Source organism: Toxorhynchites rutilus, chromosome 2 (genome assembly GCF_029784135.1).
Source record: "Toxorhynchites rutilus septentrionalis strain SRP chromosome 2, ASM2978413v1, whole genome shotgun sequence".
NCBI classification, from domain to species: domain Eukaryota; kingdom Metazoa; phylum Arthropoda; class Insecta; order Diptera; family Culicidae; genus Toxorhynchites; species Toxorhynchites rutilus.
The window spans coordinates 159,700,342-159,725,091 of record NC_073745.1 but is presented as its reverse complement, the minus strand read 5'-3'; the positions used below and the strand labels follow the sequence as shown (position 1 = coordinate 159,725,091).

General features: G+C 38.8%; 1 protein-coding gene across 13 annotated transcripts in view; it reads left to right on the top strand.

Moving 5' to 3' along the window:
- Nucleotides 1–12,776: 12,776 nt before the first annotated feature.
- Nucleotides 12,777–24,750, top strand: part of LOC129769663 (potassium channel subfamily K member 18) — a 95,101-nt gene continuing 83,127 nt past the window's right edge. For 4 of the 13 annotated variants that reach the window (XM_055772057.1, XM_055772064.1, XM_055772067.1 and 1 more), the window contains exon 1: nt 12,777–12,942. The gene's annotated coding sequence lies outside the window, so the exon portion shown is untranslated. Of the gene's footprint in view, nt 13,001–13,032; nt 13,139–16,305; nt 16,396–24,750 lie in introns of those variants that run through there. The other 9 variants (XM_055772058.1, XM_055772056.1, XM_055772069.1 and 6 more) reach the window with 5 other exon arrangements.

The following is a 24,750-nucleotide window of genomic DNA, read 5'->3' as shown; positions in this document are numbered from 1 at the left end:
AGGATACACATGGAAAATCCCATGAGTCATGAGATAGGTACAAATAAACAGAGTAGGTAATAGAATAGACTAACCTTACCTGAGTATTTCAGCCGGTAGGACTATCCTAATTCCTTTCGTTAAGATGAATGAGAGAAATAAAAGAGGAGTTTGATTCAGAGCCCAAAGCAATAAGGTGTTTTTATTCTTAGAGAGTTTGAAAAGTGCCTTGGACCGCTCGGGCGCTTCAAGCGAATAATCGGTTCTCTTTTTTATTAACCATAGAATGAAGGAAACATGCTAATATATTTTAGTAAAAATATAGTTAAGCGTCTGGATCCTTTAAACCTATGTAACTGAGCCTGTAAAAATAAACGGATTAATAAAACAAAATATTTAGGCTTCCAGAATATTGCCTTTTCTTTGCATTTTAAAGGTGAACAGCACTCAATACAGAAAAACTTTATTTCAATTACGCACGAAGGACAATATAACGAACGAACGAGATGAATTATAGAGGTTTTAAACTTTTCAGTTCATTCGCCTCTAAGACAATATAAACAAACTGCAGCGAGTCATAGTAATCATGTGAACAAACCAATATCAGTGCATCAGACGAGCCATGATCAGAATTGAGGTCATCTAGATGCCTTGATTAATGGTGTGCAAGCATGATGTTTACAATATTTGTGAGTGTTATAATCCAGAAAAGGTCTGAATACGTGGTTGATGGAAAGTTAGCCCAAATGAGGAGCGCAGTAGGTGACATTATAAACCTTTAAAGCATCTGAATCTGTGAAAATATCCTGTGAAACTGCTGTAAATAATGAAAAAGACAATTTCATTTATATGTTTGGAACCATTAGAATACCTGATTTGACACAGGTGCGCTAAACTAGATTGAATGCTCTAGTGGAGCAAACCAAGCAGATGATTTTCCACTTCGGATAAATAAAAATGAAAACACTCCTATCGTCATTAACTGATTATATTTGAATATTTTTCAAGATCTGTGTTATTCGATACATTTACAAATATGTCAAAATGAGAAAATCAGTATGTTCTTCACACAATTGTTAGGCTCTTATAATAACGAGCCAAATACATGCTCATATGTTGGGAATTGTTGAAAACTAGGATGGAATATTTTCCAATTAGCGAAATGTCAATTCCCGACCAAGCGTTAAAGTGTGCCTTCATAAAATCTGTCATTATCTATAGAGATGCAATTGCAGAAGAAAAAGAAGCCATTCAGAGCGTAACGTCGTTTCTGCGATATTATGCATGTACCAATAAAATAAGTTAAACCGGTCGCCAGACCTCACAGAGAAATAGGAAACGTGTTGCCACTGCCAACATCGAAGGAAAAGTGCAGAAAAAACAAAATATCTTGTCTAATTATCTAGAAAACGACATGGCAAGAAACTAGATATAAATTGTGTAAAGAAGCGAAACAGCATCCATCTCGTAGATACGTTCAAAAATTTCGCCATTAATTTTGAAACAACAACAACCTTCGGTTGATGTCATGCTGTCGACGAATGTTTTAGTAGTACTGGATGGTGCTGGCCAGTCACAAAATTTGGTCTGTGCAATGTGACGAAGAAGATGTCCAACGCCACTCGCTCCTACCACCCACTCGTGTCACTACCTCGTTTCGCTTGTTGTCGCTTTCGCTTCGGTCAGTGTCGAGCTTCTCATTCTGAAAACTGCACGGTCATCAGTCATTCTGTTACTTTCTCCCTGATGCTTTCATTTTTTTACGAATCCTGTCGCGTCATATTCCGTGTCACGTTCCCCCGCATGTTGTGGGTGGAATACGGTACGCTCTTCATGATTTCTTCACGCGACTAACGAACCAGAACCGGCGGAGATGTCGCGGCAAAGTTAGGAGTTCCGACCTAATGTTTATGGTTCGTTTTAATTACCACGGTGCAGAGAATCAGTTCGATAGAGCTCTAGATTGGAACAGGTACTCCTCAGTTCATCATCTGCTGATATGTTCGCACGGTCGAAGAATTTTGCATAATGTGCGGAATTTCAACGCTGTCATATAAACGAAATCGTAACTAGGATGTATAGAATATAGTCATCTGACAGCAACAACAACCACAGCACGTACTTCAAACGAGTGAGTGAATATCCATTGGATGAAAATTTAGTGAATCTTCATTACAAAATTTCCCTTCTAGTTAGTTGTGATTAGGCGTATTCGCATATGGTTAACTTCTTCTATCTAGAGCCAACTGTACAGCCCTCCACAACATCATCGTTTGCTGATATGTTAATCAAAGATCGTTGACAAGTTAACGTGTTGATGAAATTATTCATTCTTGAACATATTACTTCTGTTGAATGGTTGACGAGTGCCTGAATGAAAGACCATAAACTTATGGTGCCAGCAGCTGTTGGAGAATGTTTGTTTTTCGGTTCTTCTGTATAGTATTCCCAAACTTTGGAATGAGTATGACATTTGGATGTGATTGTTCATGTCATGATTTCAGTATGGGCTATAATTTTTAGTTTCTGAGTGTTTATTCAACCCAATGCGAATTTTAATTGGACTAACAACACATATACTATGCTATATGTAGAGCATATGGGAAATCACTTTTTCTAATATTTCTTCACTGTTCCAATTTTTCTCGCCGTATAAACTTCCCTTGGGTGAAAAAGAACACAACAAAACAGACAGCTTAAACCAAACGACCCGTTCTCGAGCGGTAACACACCCTGGTTTTTATTTATGAAAATTGAAAGATCAACATAAATCGTTTCATATTTCTAGCCATTTTTAACACAATTGCTACCATATACAATTTTACATTTACACTTGTGCAAAACTTTTCACAATACACGATCGGTCATTGATATAAAATTTCACGAAACAACCAACATGAAAGTTCAAAATTCAAATTTTATTTGCTAGAATTACCTTACTTGCAATATAAAAATGCCCCCGATTTGCAATGCCGATTTCCCCTGAGCATCTTGGATTCGATATCTCTGTTAGGGAATACATTTCGGTAGGAACAAAAGCTCCCACTACATTTATGTATTTGCAATGCCTATTTCCCCCAGGCAGCTTGGTTTTGATGTCTCTGTTAGAGACTCGCCGCATGTATCGTTAATTCGACCAATCAGAAGTGGGTATTTCCGTTAGGATTGGGGTTGAGATTTTTCAACTATTCGATAGTTAGTTTCATGACATATATTATTTTCTTCAATATAAAAAAATATTATGAAGTACCGAAATCGATTGACGCAAAAATTTCATCAATCCATCATGAAATGACTGAGCGATAAGCGTTTGAAATTGGACAGTTTTCACGATGTGCTCGATTTTCGATTTTCAATTTGTACTCCAATATGTTCCCGAAAAACGTAATCCTACGTCATTTAAATCATCTATTCACTTTTTATGTTACAAAACTTATTTTCAAATTTTTGCACAATGTTCTTTCGTAGAGCCATATTGTTCATATGTAGAACATCATCGAAATACAAGCCAAAGTCCAATTCCATCAGCATAGTTTTGGATTAACAATATTTCCAACCAGAAGAGTCATCTCATAATTATTAACATTGTGCTTTACGGATTCACGGAACGTGTTAATTAATGTTTCAGCTCGTACCCAGTTTTGCCACACGTACAGATTTATCTGAAATTGTACAGATTTCTTCGTTGTTTTTGGTATAGATTCTGTACGGTACAAGGACAAAATTTCCTTACAAGGATCGTATGGAAGGATTCCCGACGTATGTTTTGCCCCAGATCAACAGATTGAATCGTTTGTTCCAGGCTGAAAAACCTGAACGTTGGATCTAACGTTGTTTCAATGTCCAATGAAACAAATTTTTTTCTGAATACAATAAAAAAAAAAGCTTTGAAATTGACTCAGCAACGAAACGATGAACGCTATTTTGAGATCAAAGGATTGGTCAAACAGACACATTTAAATGAAAGCATATGAAAGCTTTTCGTATAGTTTGCCAAATACACGACCCTTGATTATTCCATGTTTTCTTCCTCGTCTGAAAGTCATACATGCAGTTCATCTCACTTTGCTGCTACCGTCATCATGTGACGCTAGGGTTACACGGTGTGAGCAAGTATGGAAAAGTTAATTCGCTCATTTCTCCACACCTAATTATGAATAACTCTTGTATCTGCTTGGAATAATCATGGCGAAAAGAATGCAGCAAGCAATCGTGAGATTGCACGATGAATCATTCTACACTCCCCGACCATCTTCATTCGGGACTGATAGTGAACATCTGCCAAAGATGACATGTGTAGAATAAAAAAAACCATGTGTATACGTCATCAAACACGCGAATGACTTGCAAATGCAAATGTAGTATTTGTAGTAAATAAATAAGTATTTCTTTAATGCTAATAAATTATTTTGGGAATATTTTCGTTGGTACAGATTTTTGGAAAAAAAAGCACCGATGAGTAAAAGTTTTAACCCCTCTGGTACAGATTTCAATGTGGCAACACTGCTCGTAACTTTACAGGCGCCAGTTTGATGGTTTGGGGAGAATTTTCCCAAAAAGGCCTGGTTTAGATAGTTTACCATCAACGCGAATGAACAGTTAGAAGTGCAACAAAGTATTTTAGGATAATTAACTGCTATTTTTGCATCAAAAACAATGTGATAATTGGGTAATTTGGCACCTATTCATAAAATCCGGAAGGTCATGGCATGGTTTAATGAATAGGGGCTTCAGATTCCGGGCTGGTCAGCTTGTTCACCAAATCAAAACCCTGTCAGGAACTTATGATGAGTGATTGGATGAATAGTAGATGCAGCTTACAAGCAGTATGAGTGATTTGAAGAGCTTAAACGAGCAGTATCCTCTGCTTAGAACGAGATACACACTACAACATGACACAGCTTGGTCGTTACGAACCCGAATAGGTTATTTGAACTGATTGAGAACTAGAGATTTTTCTGGTTGAAGATAGATTAAGCAGAAAAATTCGCGATAAGGAGACCGATGAAATTGAATGTCTCAATGGTCTGTGGTTGAAATTGAAGGTTATAATTGACCAATCTAATGACAGGATTGAGAAAAAGATTGAATCATGTGCCATCGACCTTGGGAAACGCATCGACAACATCGAACAACAATTGAATACTGCCAGGAATGAATGTTCATCGAAAGCTGACGAACTGTCTGGAGAAATTACTGCTGTTCGGTATGACCTTTCACTGACAACCGAGTGTTTAGAAAGAACGGAGATATCACATGATCTGATCTTTTCCGGGACTCCTTTCACACAAATGAAAGCCTCAAGGAAATATTTCAGAAAATCCCAAAGTCTTTCGTATGGCAATTCTGAAATTCCTCTGGTCAGTATGAAACGGTTAGCAAGACAATCCGTCTCTCCTGGATCTACTCCGTCAATTGCTTGTCAACTCAATGAACGTGCTGAGTTCTACCGCAAGTATCTTAATTTGGGAACTCTAAACTTGAGCAACATTGGATTCGATAATTCAACCCGCATCTTCGTCAACGGGAGTCTAACCCAACATGCCAGAACAATCTGTGCGGAAGCTTTAAAGTTTAAGAAGGTAAGTCGGATTCAACAAGTATCCACCAGGAATGGAGTTGTCATTGTGAAGACCAGGAGGTCTACTACGAATGTCGAATGTTACACTTCGGAACATTTACACAACGTCGATATATAAACCTTTCCATGTATTATTTTCTCTTTCCTTCATATTTATTCCGTGTTTCCAGCCTTGATTATTCCATGTTTTCTTCCTCGTCTGAAAGTCATACATGCAGTTCATCTCACTTTGCTGCTACCGTCATCATGTGACGCTAGGGTTACACGGTGTGAGCAAGTATGGAAAAGTTAATTCGCTCATTTCTCCACACCTAATTATGAATAACTCTTGTATCTGCTTGGAATAATCATGGCGAAAAGAATGCAGCAAGCAATCGTGAGATTGCACGATGAATCATTCTACACTCCCCGACCATCTTCATTCGGGACTGATAGTGAACATAACAAAACAAAGAGTGGAAAACAACATTCAATGAATGAATACTCCTTTGGAAAGATCACACGATATGCGATTGTGATCACACGAGATGCGATTTTGCCCATACCTGGTTGGCATTTTCAGTTTTTTCTTGGTTTTGTCCGTTTTCACCACGAAATTGTTGGAGTAGACCCTTCGCTTCAGATTTGGCAAGAAATGTTTGATGGGACACATCTTGAGGACGTTCGGAGAGTGGGTAGACTCCGGAACAACATCTATCTTTAAGCTTTTCATCTCCACCAGCGACTTCTTCACATAATGGGCGGAGGTCACGTCCGGTAAAAACACGCCATCCTCGCCCGGATGAGGAGGCAACTTCCAGCAGGTACTTTGTGTTGCAAAACCAGCCCCCCCCCCTAAATACAGTCTTTCGAGAATATTCGACCGACAGTTGGTTAGTGTGCGCACTCTCAACTAACCCGACTGTTTGGTTCGCTCGGTTTCGCGCACTAGCAACCCAACCCGACCAAACTATCGAATGAAAAAAAAATCTGCAGTGTGCGGGGACTCTTAGTCACAAAACTTAGGAACATGGGAATTTGTGGGAATTTGTGTTTTTCACTGTCTGGTTCGTTGCTCCAACCTACCGGCCCAAAGCCCGAAATGATGTAGCCACCTTTTTTCCATCTTCTGATTTATCTTCAACTGCAGTTTTCGATCGCGTAGCACCGTCGAACGACCGGAACCAGGTTTCCGTTCAACGTACTTAACGATGTCCACTTTCTTCGCAAAGAGGATTACGCACAAACCATGGAGCTCAGTTGCTTTACTGTTTTCTTCCATAACTTTCGCAGCTCATGTGTTACTACGAACAATGATTTCAGGTGTTTAGGTGAAAGCATGAAAAATTGGTAAAATTTGTCCTTTTGATCTCTGCTTCCCATTCCAGTTTCTCCTGATTTTCGGCACATTCTCGTGCCGAAACTATTGCTTTTTTGCTATTGCTGCTGTAGATACTGCCGAAACTGTTGGTTTCTCTCTCTCTCTCTCTCTCTCTCTCTCTCTCTCTCTCTCTTTCTCGGTCTTTCTCTCTCTTTTTCTCTTTCTCTCACTCAATTTCTCCTATCTTCAAGCATGCCTTCCTCTTCTTAAATATCACTAACGTTCCTAGTGGAACTTCACAGTCTCAACGTGGTATTACTTGCGTCATTTTTATTAATACTTAGTTGAGATTTCTATGCCAAATAACACGCCTTTAATGCATGAGTGGCAAACTCTAGAATACGTGTGACCACAGTACAAGTCGGACGAAAAATTCCCCTCTCCAGAACGGGAATCGAACCCGCACCCTAGGTGTGACGCTAACCACTCGGCCACGGCAGCACGGACTTCAAGCATGTGTAACCGTTATTTTTTGTGGGAGTATCGTTATCTTTTATTCATAGAAGCACCGTTTTGATCCGTGAACAAATTCACTAGACATTAAAATTCGTTTAGAAAAGTATGAACTGATATATTGTTGCTTGAAGTTTAAGATTAGTACACTTTATGCTGAAAGCACACAAACGACCGCAAAGGGTCAATTTATTTCACTTTTATATCACAGACCACAGAATCGACAGTTTTTCGCATATAAACCCATGCTTTCTTCATTTCTTCTACATTCTTCACTACTTTATGTCGTTGTAGAAGGTACCCTTTCATAATGGCCCAGTATTTTTCTATTGGACGCTGTTCCGGAGTGTTTGGGGGGTTCTGATCTTCCGGCATGAAATCGACATCATATAAACCAATCAATATCAATTAATACTAATCTAGCACGTCCTTCGTGTAGTGGCATGATGCCAAATCCGGCCAGAAGATCGTCGGACCGTCGTGAGCCTGTCAGGAGAGGGAGAAGCCGCTTTTGGAGACACTCTTCCAAATACACCTGTATATTCGAAACGAAACGAAAGATGTACTACGCTTCCCGCAAGTACAAATCGCTTGTCAAATTAAGAACTTCTTGGTGAACTTCGGCATCCTCAGTATCCGAAGGTTCTCGGGAACATCCAACTTATCCTTGGCATACACATACAGGTTTCCTGGAATCAGGTTGAAGTCCGCCTTTAACACTCCTATACTCGCGCTTTGGTCTGTCAGACCGAGAAATCAATAATTCGTTCATTTCTCAGAAAATATCAACACTACGACTTTGCGATTCTCTCTAGCTTCGTTATTCGTCGTTCGTCATCGTTTAGCGTATCGCATGTGTTGGTACAAAGGGGACGTGTGCCACTTTTTTCACACTTTTGGTCTGACACACCGACGCGAGTATAGGAGTTTTTTGGACATGTGCCTTTTTCATATTCTAGAACAGGGGTTTTCACATTTTTTTTATGGCAGAGCACTTTTTATAGCAAAATAATTTGACGGAGCACCTGCATTTTTCAATCAATAAAACAAATCTTATTTGCATTGACATTACCCAACTGGAAACAACTCTATTTCGGTTCCGAGTCGCTGTTACACGACATCTGACCCGGAGTAACAATATAAATCTCTATATGCCCAGTAAAATGAAATTAAAGAATTGTTTTTTTCAAGGTGGGTTTTCAGGCGGGAGCATTTGCTATAACTTAGCGGAGCACAAATTTCCCGCGGAGCACCATTTGAAAACCCCTGTTCTAGAATATTGTTGAATGAAATGTATAAATTAATGTTAATGGAAGGTCACGAGTTCAATTCTCACTCCCGACATTCTTCCAAAAATGGAAGTAAAAGTGACGAACCAGCCAAATGAGTTGAAAGTCACTATAATACAGATAAAAAAAAAAAAAAAAAATGTTAATGGCGTGGAATATTTATTGAATATAATGCATAAGATCATTACCGGATTATTCTTATTTGATTTCAGTCTCTTTTGTAATTGGATTGAACGGATCCATAGATTAACTATTCGTAGTTAGATGCATACGTTCAAAAGCAAAATATAAATGTTTGGCTTTCATATAGTTATTCGCTAAATATATTGGTCATACATATACACACTTGTGAACGAATTTCACTTGTGGAAGAATTGTAAACAGTAAACTATAAACTAATCGATGGCTTATGGTAATTTTTAACAGTTAGAGTTTCGGGGATATTTTTTTTATAATGGATAATATCGACAAGAAAAAGAAAAGGAAGTTCCTAGAAATCATTTTAAATCATTTTTTATGCCCCATCTAAAAAAGGCATTAATTCTTAGTTTACCAAGAATACAGAGACGAAGAATATACAAACTTCATATTCCAGAACCTTCATTATCTGGTAATTATCTAGAAGGTCGTTATACATTCTTCATTTCGATAAAAGACCCGAAAAACACGCAACAACTGCATGAAATGTAAAAAATATGTATGTTTCGAACATGCAGTTATGCTAAAGGGTGTGTCACATCAAATTGCATCACGGAAAAAACGCTGTAGAAATTAAATTTTTAGGAAAATTATATCTTCAGCTTTCGCTTATAATCAGATAAGAGTGTATAGATCACGTTGGCCATGCTTCACTGCCAATTTTTCGTAAATTTGGAAAAATGTCGTCGAACGAAAAAGAGCGTCGTGAATTAATCCTGCGCACTCATTTCGAGAATCCGGAGTTGTCACATCGGGACATCGGTAAGATGCTGGGAATCGTCCAATCCACGGTCAGCAGAGTACTAAAACGATACTTCGAGAACCTAACCATCGACCGGAAGGTGAAGAACGTCAAAAATGGATGCTCCGTCAGTGAAAAAGATCACAAGCGCGTAGTTAAGCACTTTAGACGTGATCCGAGAAGTTCGGTCCGGGATGTCGCCAATAAGCTGAATTTGTCAAGTTCATTCGTCCAGCGGACCAAGCAGCGTGAGGGCCTGCGTACATACAAGGTTCAGAAGGCTCCTAACCGCGACGAAAGGCAAAACATGGTGGGGAAGACGCGAGCCCGGAAGCTGTACACCGAAATGCTGACGAAGCCGCATTGCCTGGTAATGGACGACGAAACCTACGTCGAAGCGGACTTTCGTCAGCTGCCGGACCTGTTGTTCTTCTCCGCAGAGGACAAATTCAGCGTTCCGGAGGAGATTCGCATACAGAAACTATCCAAGTTTGCCAAAAAGTACATGGTGTGGCAAGCGATCTGCTCTTGCGGAAAGCGGAGCGCCCCCTTCGTGATGACCGGCACGGTAAACGGGCAGGTTTACCTTAAGGAGTGCCTACAGAAGCGCTTACTACCACTATTGAAGCAGCACGAGGGCCCGACCATCTTCTGGCCGGATCTCGCTTCGTGCCACTATTCCAAGGACGTTTTGGAGTGGTACGAAGCCAACGGGGTCACCTTCGTGCCAAAGGAAATTAACCCGCCCAACGCGCCGGAGCTTCGCCCAATAGAGAAATATTGGGCGATTATGAAGCAGGCCCTCCGGAAGAACCCAAAAGTTGTTAAATCGGAGGCGGACTTCAAGAGAAAATGGATTTCTGTTCAAAAAAAAACTACAACCTGACGTTGTACAGAACCTTATGGACGGGGTAAAGAGGAAGGTGCGAGCATACGGGCTTGGGCTCGAAGTATGAATAAAAAGAAAATGCCAAAAGTTGCATTTTCTTTTTATTCATACTTCGAGCCCAAGCCCGTATGCTCGCACCTTCCTCTTTACCCCGTCCATAAGGTTCTGTACAACGTCAGGTTGTTTTTTTTTTGAACAGAAATCCATTTTCTAATAGTTTTTTTTTTAATAGTTTTTATTTTACTGTCTAAAATTTTCAAAACGATCGGTCTACTGGGCGAATTTCTACAGCGTTTTTTCCGTGATGCAATTTGATGTGACACACCCTTTATGTTCCGATTCTTACTCCAATGAAACCACAATCGATTAATACGTTTTTATGTTATTTTATAATTCTTTATACTTCCATGAATTACATTCAGTTGCTTACTTTTAATTAATAACAGTGAAAAATTTTAATTTCGTTATTTGTGTTGGAGTATCGAAAATATGTTTTGAGGAGGCTGAAGATGACTATTAAAACATAATTAAGACGAAGAAAACTTTTTTTAAGTTTGTTCATTCAATACCCTCTTCTTCAAATAAATGTCAATAAATCCTGAAAAATACACAACTGCAACATTACAGAGAAGTTTAATTTTCGGTCTGTGACACCGTGCGCGAGTATACGTGTTATGATTTTGCACGCGAGTACAGGACGGTTAGACATATCTCGTCATCCATTACGCAGCAGTGTGGTTTCGTTAACGTCTGGTCGTACAACTTCCGGGCACGGATTTTTGCGACCGTATTCTGTTTCTCTTCATGGTTTGGGGACTGTGATCTTTCTCGTTGACCTAACGGCTTTTTCCGGATCTCACTTCCTGTGAGACTTGTGACTGTGACTGTGACTTGTGATATTTCTCGTTGACCTGACGGCTTTTTCCGGATCTCACTTCCGATCAACAGTGAGATGTCCTATGAACAGTTTTATAATACCAGACACCGTAGAATTCGCGATTTCCATCTTTTTTTCCGATAGCACGATGTGACAGATCCTTACTCTCGAGGTACTCGTACGAAACATTTTCGTGCACGCACTGTTCTTTCGTCGCCATTTTGAGAACTTTTGTGCACTTGATGAAATTAACTCAAAGAGTGTAAACAAAACACATTAAGCTATATCTAGACAATATTTTTAATAAATTTTACACAACTGATCAAAAGTTAGAGCAATTTGAGTGTGTGCGGATTTTAAACAGTACACCCTTTACCACGCTTTATAATGTTTTTATAATGTTTCCAAACTTCCTATATTCCATCAATCTCAATTTTTTAAATTTTTAATTTAGGCAACTATTAGTTATAAGTATTTAATTTATTGATTGTTGTTTCAAGTTATACCTTACAAAGCATAAAATTCGGGATGTTCAGAGATATCTTTTGTTATTTTTCAATCCTAGTAAATTTGCGAATATTTACATCGAACCTCAGCCCATTGGCACACTGTGCGGGAAATGTATGAATCACAGCGACGAAAAAGGTAAATGAACTCGGGCGATGTTTTTCATTCAATTTGAATAAAATTCAAAAATAGAAAACAAAACAAAAAACACAGGAATGGTATAAGTATTTTCCCCGATGCAATAAGTGTCGAGAATTGGATGGGTTAATTTAATTTTGCATTTTTGGGACCATGTGGCGAGTATTGTTCCATATGTACATCAAAGATAGAGCTGGCATCATCGTTAACATCAACGCGTGATGCTCCAATATCTTTTGTTTCTATCAAATCTCGTACAGTTTTCCACACAGCTCCACGCAGCTCACGGTCCATAATGTCTGTTGGCTCGATGGCGTTATTTCGAACACGTGTGAGACGATGAACGAAACGATGCGCGCACTCAATTTACTTTCGCCCGCGCCTATGAGTTGATCTTTATTCGCAGCGGATTCCTCCGAACGCCACCATCACCATCTCAGTTTTCTGTATGGTGAGATCTTGAGTTTTCCACAGCCGAGTCGAGCGGCGATCACGTTGCATGGTTTAGTCGGGGAAAAAGGCGGACGAATGGTGCGCAAAGTGGTCCATTGAGGAAAGAACGTTTTCGAGGCGGCGGTATGTTTTTGGTTGGATTGTCGGATCCCGTTGACTGTTATTGTCGCTACGTGCCCCTTGGTCCAAACGAGAGCACAAGTCCTGGTGTTGGGGAATGAGAGTGAGAACCAACCAACAAACCTTCAGAGTTTACGCTGTTTGCGGCTCAGATTGAAAATTCTATACAGTTTTGTCATAAAATTCGTCGAGTAAGGAATGACGCACGTTTTCACGGGGAAAAGTGGAAATATTTCGAACGTGTATATTTTGTGCTCTTTGTTCTGAGATATATTTATCTTTCATTCGCCTTCGAGTGGCGGTTCCACCGTTGAAAAACTTCGCTGTTTCGTTCGCGGGATACGGGTTTCTATCAGGTTGGAACTCTAAAAAGGTGCCGCATGAGTGTAATTTCATACAAAATTGTATTGAATTGTACGTGAATATTATACAAAAATCATCCATAGATGGCTTACGCCACAGCAGGTCCATTTCAAAATTGGCTGCTAATGATGGGCGACAGGTTGTGGAAAATGTGGAGGAGAAAGTATAGAGCCAGCTATTTAGTGCAATGTGTGTATCGATATTCGAACACAGAGAAAACGTGTTATTCGTGCATTTAGAAAAATTTAAGAAAACTGATTATGTAGCTAAATGACATGCTACAAAATTAGTGTGTGATAATGATACGAATTGCAATATTGTGGCTTTAGTGATGAGAGCAGATGGTTATGATGTACAAATTGTGCGACATGATCATGAAACAAGGAGGTCTTCAATATCAACAATCGAATAATGAGGACAAAATGGATGTTACGTGTATTACTACTAGAAAATGAACAAATGTGTACTAGTTTATACGATCATGAAGAAAGTGTGATGAGAATTAGATAGACCATGAAGGTGGTGTCACATCTTATGGCATAGAGAAATTCAAAGAATTCAACAACACATCGAGTTCGCAAAATGACGTTTACTTCGTCGAAAACAACTGAACATAATCTAACTGTGCATTGTGCTTCGTCGTGACATTATATTCCAACGAGATAAATCGTGAATTTTAGTGAAACAATTCATCAATTTCATTTTTTGTGCTCAGTCAGTATGATTTGAACAACATAAAATTCACTGAAATAGAAGAAGTCAATTCTCTTAGTGTTAGTACGCGAATTATTTTGAAAATAACAGATTATTTGATATCAAGTATCATCTCAAATGTGAAACAGTCCCAAATCTTATTTTATCTACAATATTAGCAAAGCTATCTCATACCGCTGAATAACCCCATCGTGAGTCAACCGAAAGCTTCCATGCCACGAGGCTATAATTCACAACAGCAGTTTTGGATAATTGCGCACTTGTCAGGCTATAAATTGATAAGAGTTGGTTTAATTTCCAAGTAAGTGCGGAGTATGTATTGCAATGACGAAATATGGTGCGGCATTATGGGAAGACCGAGTATTCCGACTGTTAGGAGCCTGGGAAACCAGTTGAGTGTGGCAAAGTGCGCTACCACCCGGTGTGTGTGTGATTTGAATTATATGTTTTTGAATTGTGTGTATTCAAGCGGCGATAGCACCTCTCCACAAATAACCCGCTACTGGATGTGAAAATTATACAGCGACACACAAATCCATCCGGGAACACGTGGATACCACTGATTGGGCTGTAGTTTCCTTAAGCAGGGGTGGAAGAGGGCGAAGAGGGGTGGATCTGTCCTCATGCTGATTAGTTCGAATATAGGCAATGCTAATCCAGTAAAACGCTAATTGGTTTCTAGGGGTCAATGAGTGTGATACTAGCGCAGCGTTATTCCAAATCCAACCCGAGAATCAAGTATCATCGAATTATACGTGATAATCTATATTCACGAACACAGCACAAAGCCAGCGAGTTACATCAATATTTCAGTTATTCAATTGAACAAAATCAATTGTACGCGAATCCGTTTATCGAGTAATTGTTTTTGTGATACAACAATATTCAAACTTAAAACTCTCTGGAAATGAAGAATTTCTAGACAATAAAAATAATTTGACATCCGCGCTGCATTGAAAAATATACTATATTGAAATTCTTGAATTTCTTCAAATACAGGGTGTATGATCGAAAAAATGCTAATTTGTATTGCGCATCATAAAGCAAACCATTGTTCTCAATCCGCTCGATCGTGTTTTGGTGGCTCGAAGGTTGATCTCGAGCATATCAATAGTTATGTACTCGTTGTGAGCAAGCTGACATCCTACATAGCCCATGTCGAAAACGATCTATTGGTTCTAAATGGCTAGATCTTGGTTGCCTTACTATTCGGGCCGTGATAGTTGAATAGTGAATCACCATGTAGTCTACGCTGTTATCTTATGCTTAGTACAAAGGTTCAGTCCCTACGTATAAAATGCGCTACACATAGAGTAATGCGGGGCAAAGGTGCGCACCTAACTGTTGTCGTGCAATAACTCTTGAATAAAAGCAAATAAAATTCCGTTTGCTTACCAAATTGTAACTATATATATTACCTTCGAAACGTAGTACAAGCATTTCTCGAGTTGTGTTTGTAATTGGACAAATACCTATTTTAATACAAAAAGACAAATGCGCACTTATTGAATTGAACTTCTGAGATAACTTATACCACAAATAAACGGTTTATCATCAGAAGCGGGAGAAGCATCATTATTAAAGAGTGTAGGCACCGTCCAGTAGGCAGGAGGAGGGTGTTCTATGGTTGTTTTTTTTTGTGGAGAAGAGTGGGTGTCATGGTCGAACATATCACGTGGAAATTTTTGAGAGGGAGAAGACTGACAATATAAGATATCCGAAAATGTCCGACATTTGAAACAGAATTCGTTTTTATTAACAAACTAGCTGACCCGGCAAACTTCGTCCCACCCATAATTGATATACAGCGCAGTATAATCGAGTCCAGCGCGGTATAATCGAGACAGTTTTTGATTTCTTTTCACTGTATATAATCGAATCCTGTATATAATCGAGTCAAAAAAAAATTTTATTTGAATTTATTTTTTTTTTGCATGTATTTTTTGTTTTTTGAAAATAAAAGAGGAATTTGAAATTTGATTCATCCCCTTAAAGTCAGAAAGCACCTTTTTCACATGAAAAAAAATAAATTTATCCAGATTAGACGATCATATTTGATGAAAAATAATCCTCCTACGCATATGTTCGAATTTCAACAATGATAGAGTTATAGAAAGAAAAAAAAAATATTCATTTGAAGTTTATTGTGAAATGGTTGGTTGAATTCGTACTGGTTGGTTGTAAAAACAAACGCCAGACGCCGTAAATCTTTGAGAGTCATACTATAGAAAGCTTTGTCCAGTGCCCTGCAGTGGTCCGCCAGATCCTCAGACTGCTCACTCGTAAATACCTATCTGAACCGCCCTAGGTACTCGCTGACACATCCCAGCAGAAGTAGAAATGTCAATAAAAAAGAAGATTCAAATCGTAAATCACTTTCTGATATGAGCCTCTTCCTCAGAGCTGATTCAGAAATACCGAGGTCTGCCGCAATCCGACGCTTCGAGATTCCTTCCCGAAGCCTCTGTCGGGCCATTTAAGCATTTCTGGAGTGCATTTGTTCAAACCAGTTTTCTTCTTGTGGGTCCCGTTAAAAAATTTGTTGAAAACATTTTACATATTTTTTTTCAGAGCAAAACGCTAGTACGAACATTTACCCTAAATCCACCGCGCACCTTTGTCCAAAAGGCAATTTTTGAACTAATCGAATTTTTCACAAAAACGAATACGCACTATCATCTACTATAGAATGAAGATTTCCTTGACAGTGTAGAACTTTCCAGTTATTTTAGGTAAGTAAATCGTCATCTCCAAAACTGACAAAAATTTGATCAAAACAATGCAAAACTCTTTTTACCTCATAACTTTTTGCCACTTTCATGAAATGTTATAATAATGTATCAAACGAATACACTGTTGTAGAATTTTTATGCTCGTTTGCTTCAAAAAGGCCAATGCACACTTTTGCCCCGTGCGCACCTTTGCCTCGCACTACTCTACTACTAGTTGACTCATTGTGGCCGTAGTTGGTGCGAAATTTCGGAATTCGTAGGAAATCGTGCGACCGAAGGGTACGACGTCGAACATCGAAATTAAACAAGTCTAGCAAAGCAGAGCAGTCGATGTGAGATTGCAAGACATCAGACACTAAGCAAGCCTTAGTAACATTTCTTCGGTTCATAAGAAGATCCAGATCGATTAGCTGGCAGCGATCTTCATATCTTGGGCGATCGAAGGGATCATTCCAAGGCAATCGTCTAAGAGCAAAGCGGATAAATTTGCGTTGAATTGCCTCTACTTGTGTACAGTGATAAACATTCGTTTAGCCGCACTTGAAAAAAAACTTGAAACACTTGAAAAACAAATAGAAATGTTCTTTTTATCGGAATACTTATTTGCTGTAGTGATTGTATATTTAAGCCACTTTTATTGAAAGGACGTGCGTCACAATCACACACACACACACACACACACAAGGTGACATCGGTGGATATAAACATTCAAACGTCGTTTTTTCCCGAGACATACGTTTAGCCGCAGGGCATAACAATCAGGTTTTCGCATAATCACCAAGCCTTTATCTGTCTTTTATAGAAAAAATACTTGGGAATGTTCAATTTACAAGATATTATTAATTAGATATTAGATGTGCAGTTCATTTTTTTTGATTGGCCATATTGAGAATAACGCTACCGAGGATGTCGTTTATTCAGCAGGATTATGCATAGATCCACGTTTCCAAGCAATCGAAGGCATGGTTTGCCGAGGCGGACACCCCGCTTCTTGAATGACCTGCTGGCAGTCGATTGCAATCTCATAGAGAACCTATGGATGGTCTATGCAAACGGATGACAATTTGACAACATTTCCAGTCCCAAGGCAGTAATTCAGGAATGTTGGGTTATAACCAATATGGCAACACTTCAAAAGCTGTCTGACTCGATGCCAAATCGAGTTTTCAAAGTGATCCGAAATGGAGGTGGACATACTAAATATTAGCTACCGATTGGACTCGAAATTTGCCACACAAATTTTCTTTTATTGAAATTTTAGGATACGACTAAACGAATGTCCACCCTGATTCCACATATTTGAATTACTTAGAAAACAAAAAGTGAATTTATACTTTTTTTTAGAATAAATTCGATGAAAATAAACAATAATCGTCCTTTATGAGCAAAACTGTACAAAGAATTGACTTATTTTTAAAAATATTGAGAAAAAATAGGGTGCGGCTAAACGAATGTCTACCACTATATACCGTTTTGGTAGTGTAGGGCCCATACAACTGCTGCATACTCCAGGGAGGATCGAACCAACAAGCAATAAAGAACTTTTAGGCAGTGGAGATCAGTGAATTGTTTTGCAGCGCGAAAGATGAAGCCAAGACTTCTTGAGGCCTTAGGGTTTATATAACCTATGTGATCTTTGAAGGTTAGGCGTGAATCTAGGAGAATACCTAAATCTTTAACGGTGGTTTCATGTTTGAGAGACGTATTGTCGATGGTATAATTGAAGTAATATTGGGAGCGTTTACGAGCAAATGAAATGACAGAGCATTTGTCGGCATTCAGACTCATCCGGTTAGTTGAGCACCATTCGGAGAAATTATTAAGTTCCTGTTGACGGAAATATGCGTCTTCTGGACAGGTTATTACGTAGTAAAGTTTATAGTCGTCAGTGTATGAGAGCTTGAAATATTTCAGTATAAGGTTCACATCATTCAGGTACAGTTAAAAATAGGAAAGGTCCAATGTGGCTGCCCTGTGGAACACCCGATGTGACTGAGAATGGCTCCGATATAGTGTCACCGATCCTGACAGACATTGAGCGGCCAACCAGATAGGAATTGAGCCAGCCGAGGAGAGCTCTAGAACAACCGAGACGTTCGAGTTTCGCTCAAGATTTCATGGTTCAGTTTATCGAAGGCAGCTGAAAAATCGGTGTAGATAGCATCGACCTTTTCAAGGGAAAAAAGCTATTGCCTATTTAATCAGACTTGCAAAATGTGCATGAACTCATAGCCTCTGAGTTCATGCAATTTTTTTAATACGAACTAAATTTCCAGTTAGTTTCTGTGAAAAAGTATTCTGCAAATATATGTTTTAGGAGGACTGATCTAATTTTGACTGAGAGTTTCTCTGTGTTGAGTGATGTTCACCTTTAAAATGCCCAAGAAAAGGCAATATTCTGAAGAAAGCCTAAATTATGAATTAATCAATATGAAGACAGTAAAAGCTATGAGAAATGCAACATCTACTTGGAAATTCGAATTCCTTCATTCAAAAATAGTTATTTCTAAAACCGGACAAACCATGGTCATATTTTTGTTAAATCGTTTCATAAAGCGTCGTGCACAAATTACGTATCTTGATAAGGGGGGGGGGGGGGGGGGTGAGGGGGTCGAGGTTGCGTTACTTTCTGTGTATTAGAGATAGGAAATTGCGTTACGTAGGGGGGAGGTGGTCCAAAATCCGGATTTTTAGCATTACGTAATTTGTGCACGACGCCTAATCAACAGAGTTGCCACATATATAGAATATTCTGTATCACAAAAAGAATCTGTATACACAGAATTACAGATATATAGCAAAAATACAAAATTTTACAGATTTTTTTATTCAATTTTAAATATTTAATTTATTTCAGTGCATTTTTTTATATATCTTCTTACTTTTTTTTCATTTAGTCATGAAGATACATCGATTTGTAAAAATGTTGTCCTGAATCTTTCTGAAGAAATATAATGCAGCTAGGAAGTCGACCTTCAAATCGATTTGTCCGAAACTTCTATATTGAATTCGTAAAACAAATATCTATCCTCAAACTTTTCTCAAGCTACCAAACCCTAATGATTTCATGCACCAATTTCCTTAATTCGTTGAATTAGGTAATAAACAAGGCTTGAATAACGAATTCAGATTACTCAGTGACTCAGATATAATTTGGTTGAAGCTGTTGGACGTGAAAAGGCTTGATGAGAATTTTTTGTATCTATTACTAAGGTCGTCTGTAAGACACTTTTGGATAATTCCACATTCATCAGCGTATGTTGAGCGAATTTTTTTTTTGCTTTACAATGCCAAAAAAACAAAGTTCAGAAATCGATTGGCTCCCACAATGATGGACTCTATTTTAAAAGCAAAGAACTATGTATCGACTAAAGGAGGAGCGTCAGAAATGAATATTACGGAAAATTTTAAAATTTGATGTATAAACCAGGGCTGTGGAGTCGAAGAAACATTTCCCGACTCCGACTCCTCACAATTATTTAAACCGACTCCGACTCCAAATCCTACTGGAAAAAATTCTAATACACGTTTTTCAATAGATCGTTTTATTTACTTTTTTTCTCTAATTAGGCAATTAAAATCAACAGCAAAATTTAGAATGCTCGTAAAAACAGAATTGCGCCAGACAAATCTTCCTTCATGGAGGCTCGAAGATCTAACTTCACAATTTTCAAAGCAGAGAACAGCCTTCCTACGGTGAATAGGAAATTGATAAGAACAAAACCGATTCTTTTTTCACATATTTTTAATTTTGATTGTGTCTATGAAGTGATCGTCACAAATTAAAAAATCAACACTTTACCTTTCCTACAGAAGCAATGATAAAAAATTTCTTGTATCCCATAACCACAGCCTTCGCTCATGAATTAACGACGTAAATGAAGATGTGAACAATTATTTTTTCTTTCTTCACAATTCACTCCTGTTGTACTCCTATTATAATTTCACAGATACAATCCAACCTTTGTCTTTGTTTGTCCCTGGTCGGGTGTATCGTTAAAATGGATAATTTCGCTGTTCTACGGTATTTTAGCAATGTATTGTTGCCATTTAGTTCGCATATTTTTTGAAATAAAATTCTGTTTAATGATTTAAAAATTTTGATTTTATTAGGTCATTTAACTAAAAGTCGGAGTCGGCAAAAATTTTCCGGTTTCGACTCTGACTCCATGGCCCTGGTACATCATATATCATACAATTTAGAGGATAATGAGAAAACGTTTTTATAATTCACTTTGTTGTATTGATACGACTTTAATAACCCATAAATAAGAAAAATAAATTCAAAATGAAAACAAATGTTTCCTTCATATTTTCCGTTAGTATTTGATACAGAATTTTTTGCCCAACAGACAGATAAACAGATTTAAAAAAAATACAGAATCAAATGCGACAACCTCGGTTATCAGTACGCCGACCTCACATCATTAAACCATATCCTTGACCCTTTGAATTGGGACGAACAATTGATTCAACAGGATGTTGAAGCAACTGCTGCGAATCTATCTCATGTACCAATTTGTTGCGAAGAAACAAAAGATAGTTCCTGTCCATCCACTATGGTTCAATTCCAATCTAGGGCGCCTGAAGACTATTAAGAAAGCTGTGTTAAGAAGATTCTCGAGAGTCAGGGTTGCCATCTAAAGGGTGTGTCACATCAAATTGCATCACGGAAAAAACGCTGTAGAAATTTAATTTTTAGGAATTATATCTTCAGCTTTCGCTTATAATCAGATAAGAGTGTATAGATCACGTTGGCCATGCTTCACTGTCAATTTTTCGTAAATTTGGAAAAATGTCGTCGAACGAAAAAGAGCGTCGTGAATTAATCCTGCGCACTCATTTCGAGAATCCGGAGTTGTCACATCGGGACATCGGTGAGATGCTGGGAATCGTCCAATCCACGGTCAGCAGAGTACTAAAACGATACTTCGAGAACCTAACCATTGACCGGAAGGTGAAGAACGGCAAAAATGGATGCTCCGTCAGTGAAAAAGATCACAAGCGCGTAGTTAAGCAGTTTAGACGTGATCCGAGAAGTTCGGTCCGGGATGTCGCCAATAAGTTGAATTTGTCAAGTTCATTCGTCCAGCGGACCAAGCAGCGGGAGGGCCTGCGTACATACAAGGTTCAGAAGGCTCCTAACCGCGACGAAAGGCAAAACATGGTGGGGAAGACGCGAGCCCGGAAGCTGTACACCGAAATGCTGACAAAGCCGCATTGCCTGGACGACGAAACCTACGTCAAAGCGGACTTTCGTCAGCTGCCGGGCCTGTTGTTCTTCTCCGCAGAAGACAATTTCAGCGTTCCGGAGGAGATTCGCAAGCAGAAACTATCCAAGTTTGCCAAAAAGTATATGGTGTGGCAAGCGATCTGCTCTTGCGGAAAGCGGAGCTCCCCCTTCGTGATGACCGGCACGGTAAACGGGCAGGTTTACCTTAAGGAGTGCCTACAGAAGCGCTTACTACCACTGTTGAAGCAGCACGAGGGCCCGACCATCTTCTGGCCGGATCTCGCTTCGTGCCACTATTCAAAGGACGTGTTGGAGTGGTACGAAGCCAACGGGGTCACCTTCGTGCCAAAGGAAATGAACCCGCCCAACGCGCCGGAGCTTCCCCCAATAGAGAAATATTGGGCGATTATGAAGCAGGACCTCCGGAAGAACCCAAAAGTTGTCAAATCGGAGGCGGACTTCAAGAGAAAATGGATTTCTGTTCAAAAAAAACTACAACCTGACGTTGTACAGAACCTTATGGACGGGATAAAGAGGAAGGTGCGAGCATACGGACTTGGGCTCGAAGTATGAATAAAAAGAAAATGCCAAAAGTTGTTTAATAGTTTTTATTTTACTGTCTAAAATTTTCAAAAGGATCGGTCTACTGGGCGAATTTCTACAGCGTTTTTTCCGTGATGCAATTTGATGTGACACACCCTTTATTCATTTATTGATCGTTGAATGTGATTTTTTACCATCACTGGTAAGGGGACATTTGTTCTCACCGAAATGCGTTCCCTAACACAGACTTCAAAACCAAGGTGCCTGAGGAAAATCGACATTACAAATACATGTAAGTCGGGGGTATTTTTGTTTCAACTGAAATGTGTTTCCCTAACACAGACTTCAAATCCATGGAGCGTGGAGAATTTGGCATTGTAAATACGACTGAAATGTGTTTGCCAACACAGACTTCAAGTTCATGGAGCGTGGGGAAATTGGCATTGCAAATACAAGTAAGCCGGGGGCATTTCGGAAGGCATTTCAAATACATGTAACTCAGGGGCATTTTTGTTCCGACTGAAATGTGTTCGCCTAACACAAACTGCATGTTTCCCTAACATGGTCTTCTAAACTTAGGAACCTAGGGAAATCGTGCAGACCCTAGAGGTTAATGAACTTTCAAGTTTAAAGTCTTTATAGTATAAAAAGTAGAAGTTGAAGTTTGCACTCCGAAAAGTGTTTTCCTAACACGGACAGGATATACGTTCATATCTTCTGCTCACTGAATTTCTACGCAAAATGTTGATAACCATTTGCTGCGAGAACGCCTATTGATTAAACAATATGCGTTCGACGCATATGTCAAAATCGTAACTGAGTGCCTGTAGTTCATCAAATCAAGCAAATTTGCGGTTCGAGAAGCACGTACATTTGAGAGATGCAAACTTCAGAGGGAAATGTAAAATAAAATAATCATTTCCGTTCAGATATTTTGTCCTAGGCATCACACCAAACGTAAAAACACTGCCATTACATTTTCTTTTAATGAAGAACATAATCTATCACAATGCATAAAATGACCTTACATGGCATTTCATAAATCTTTTTACTCTCAAAGCAAATATATTGAATTCAATTGAATCCGGAAATCATTCAATAATCAATACAAACAAATGTTTGCTAAGCCAAGGTAGTCCCACGTCAAACTTTGCGGTTATATCATAGATATAACCCACCCATTTTTTTTCCTTGAATTCGGCATGAACTTTCCGGACTACCCAATATTTCTCAATAAGTTGTACAGAAAAATCACTCAAAGATGAACCTACAATTACGAAGCTACTGCAGGTTTATTGGTTATCGAGATTCTAGTTTTGCGTTCTGTAAAGTGGGGTACACGCAGGTTTTTTTACACGGTTTTTTTTGCGCGGTTTTTTTTACGCGTATTTTCCAATTAATGGGTTTTTTTACGCGGATTTTCCAATTAACGCGGTTTTTTACGCGGATTTTCCAATTAACGCGGTTTATTTTACGCGGTTTTTTTACGAGGTACGTATCCCCCGCGTAAAAAAATCGGGTGTATATCATTATTGCTTAGAATATCCGCCACGGTCGAGCAATTCAAAGAATATTTGCAAAAATGAACTAAATTTTGTGGAATCAAGAATCTACGGATCAGCCAAGTGAACGGTATCAGAAATTGACCACTGAGGCAATGAGGCAAACCTTCATAAGACAACACAATCTTTTAATAATTTGGACAGCGAGATTGAGATTGTTACTATTGCACCCATATCATCGCGGCTCTTCGAGCCGGCAAAGCAACCGAATTTAGAAAAGATGCACTGCGAATGACTAAAATAAAGCTTTTTCTGTTCACGTGGTATGTAAACAGCCCCTTATTATATCCATCACTATACTCGTAAACATTATTTCAACCGAGCTCTGTAAACAAAAAAATAGTTCTATAGTTATAAAATTTAGCGTATATTCGTCTTTATTAGGATGATTGAGACTGCCAGCATATGTATTGGTTTTGTTCAATTTGAATTGCTAGACGATCAACGAACAAATGAAGGTTTATTATCAAAAAGTGTTAATTCATAACTGTGATAACAAAAAAAATATCGTAAATCTTCACCGTAATGGTTCAATGACCTATTCCTAGATGCTGTTCTGTTGTGTCAACCGATGATATTGATTTCATGAGATCCAATATTGGTATGGTTTCGATGATAATCGATTATGCTTCGGTTGTAATCATTATATTGGAACAGTAAAGTTAGCTGTATTCACAACAAAACCATTTCTGTTAGCTGCTAATGGACCATATACAGAGTATACACCCCTGATGTTATGTCAGTATGCCATCTGCGTCATATATCAAAAAGCAACATATATTCGCACAGTCAAATGCCATACACTCCAGGAGAGAAAGAATCCGGATGGAGGTCAGAAGGAGTAAAAACTACCTCGAATAAAAAGAATCATATTTTTCAGAATAACATAAAAAGAAAATACGCAGCTGTTCCTTTTGTCGACACTGGCTGCTGATGCTGCTGCTGCTGCCGCCGCCGGAGAAGTGGAAATGTCTTGTCTTGCTGTGTTTACGCGAACCTGAGCAAAGCCATAGCTCC